The sequence below is a fragment of the Penaeus monodon genome, chromosome 39, assembly GCF_015228065.2.
Source record: "Penaeus monodon isolate SGIC_2016 chromosome 39, NSTDA_Pmon_1, whole genome shotgun sequence".
NCBI classification, from domain to species: domain Eukaryota; kingdom Metazoa; phylum Arthropoda; class Malacostraca; order Decapoda; family Penaeidae; genus Penaeus; species Penaeus monodon.
The window spans coordinates 23,057,486-23,059,985 of record NC_051424.1 but is presented as its reverse complement, the minus strand read 5'-3'; positions in this window follow the sequence as shown (position 1 = coordinate 23,059,985).

Sequence of the window (2,500 nt, the reverse complement as noted above, 5' to 3'; positions counted from 1 at the left end):
TCCCCTGTTCGCCCTCCTGTACTCTGCCTGTCTCTGCCCTCGGTGTACCAAGAACCAGCCAATGATAGGCGCCCATGGCGCAAGTCCTAGTCGCTGCTCCGTCGAGGACGACGGGTTGGTGTTGTGTCGAGTGGTTAGATGCCTTCAATGTCATGCCCTCCTACTAACAGGGGTGACCAATAGGGTGGCATCGCCGCCGTATGGACCTAAGCTACGCCCACTGCGCTCATGACCCCATAGCTGACCTGCAACAGTAGAGACACTCTACTTCGAGTCGCTCCCCACAACATGGCAAATTTAAGCTAGTGCTGTAATTGTACAAGGAATTGCGAGCGATGTGTATGTGCTATCAATCAGAGACCCTGCACAAACTGCAGAAGGGGCCCCACATGTCAAAATCAGAACCAAAGACAAAATAATGAAAGCCCGCAAAGCACCGAAAATGACACGAGAGACAGCCAGGCAACTCGGGCAGTGAGCGAGCCAGACCCCCAAACAACAAGCGAAAGGGGAGAAATTCCCGCCACGCGATACTGGCAAAACACATCGCTGGATGATGCAATTCAACTAACGAAACACAGTTACAATCGGATTGTTACCTTTTCCCCCAGTAACATATTCGAAATTCCAAAGTCTAATATTGCCAAAGAATTCATCAAAGAAATAACCTTTCTTCTTAGAGAGTATATCAACGAATCGCACCTCAAACCCATCGCGTTAAAAGCAGTTGTCATTCTTCCTCATCTCATATGTCGACGAACCCACAGAAGGTCCAAAATAACAGAGAATATGAAGGTGATGCAGCGAAGAATGGAAATGTGGAGAAGAGGAGATATACGAGAGCTATTTAGAGAGGCACAAATTCTTCAAAAAAAAAATAAGAAAAACATCTGCCAATCAAAATCAGAAAGATCACGCACGAAGATTCTCCAGCAGATGAAACAAGGAGAAGTTGGCGGTGCAACCCGCGCTCTGCTTCGGGGAGACTCGCGCGGCTCTCTGAGCGCCCAGCACCCACCATCAAAGGAAGCCGCCGCCTCCACTGTAATCTTTTTACAGGATAACAGGAGAGAGGATATGGAAGCATGGGCCCCCCATACCCATGGTGCCGCCGGACCTACAGGATGGATGCAAAACCATGGAAAAACATCTTAAGCGTGCAAATTTGCGGTGCAGCAAGTGATTTGTGCAATGCCATAGCCGCTCTTGCCCGAAAAATGGCAACGAAAAATGCCGAGACCTCGAAGCTTTCACAGCCCGTCGCCTTATCGCACTAGATAAAAATCCCGGGTGCCGCTCCATTGGCATAGGAGAGGTGCTCAAGCGAATAATTGGAAAGGCGGTTATGGAAATCGTTAAAGATGACATCAGGGCCACGGTTGGTAATTTGCAGGTGTGTGCAGGGCAAAAGGCGGGATGCGAGGCAGCCATTCATGCAATGAGGGAAATATTTGAAGAGCCAGGATGCGATGCGATGGTAGATGCATCAAACGCATTTAACATCAACAGAAAAGCCACACTCCACAACATCTGATTTAAATGTCCCAGTTTTGCTAATTATATCGACAACCTCTATACACATCCAACAAAACAATTTCTGAGCGACAGAGACTCAGGTAGATGTGAGACAATACTATGTGCAGAGGGCTCCAGTCAAGGCGATCCTGTGACCATGGCAGTATATGCAATTGGCCTTCTCAAACTACAGGATCACATCCGATATGAAAAGACACAAGTCAAACAAGTCGCGTATGCAGATGATCTCACAGGGGCAGGGAAAATAGAAAACATAAAGAAATGGTGGGACTTGATTGAACATCACGGACCTAAACAAGGCTATTTCCCCAATGCCCCAAAATCAATATTAATAGTCAAACCAGAAAAAATGGAACTCGCCCAAGAGGTATTCAAAAACACAAACAAAGATAAAAACAGGCGGAGGTAAACACCTAGGTGCAGTAATTAGTCCAGTAGATGCCAGAGACGAATTTATAAGTACCAGAGTTGCAGAATGGGTGAGCGAGATACACAAGCTAGCAGAAATCGCCACCATTGAACCACATGCTGCCTACATTGCCTTCATCTTCGGGTTAAGGCATCGATGGAACTTCCTCATGAGGACGGTGCCAGGCATCGGACGTTTCCTGGAGCTCCTCGAGTAAGCGATCAAGAGGAAACTAATCCCGGCTCTGACGGGAAACCGTAATCCATGATGAGGTCCGAGATCTCACCGCGCAAATGCTGAGGGAGGTTTGCCACGACGTCAGAGTGGAGCCGGACTTACTCCCGACCGGTGGGAGAGACTTCGATCACAGAACGGCGAACACGGCAGATGACGCTCGGGTGGATATCAGCGCCAGAGGTTTTTGGGCTTTTTTATGACGTAAGGATTTTCAACCCTATGGCCCCCAGCAATAGGCAATAGAGCGGTCCACTTAAAGGGCATGAAAATGCAAAAAAGTAAGGGAATACAGAGAGAGGATCCAGGAGGTGGATCATG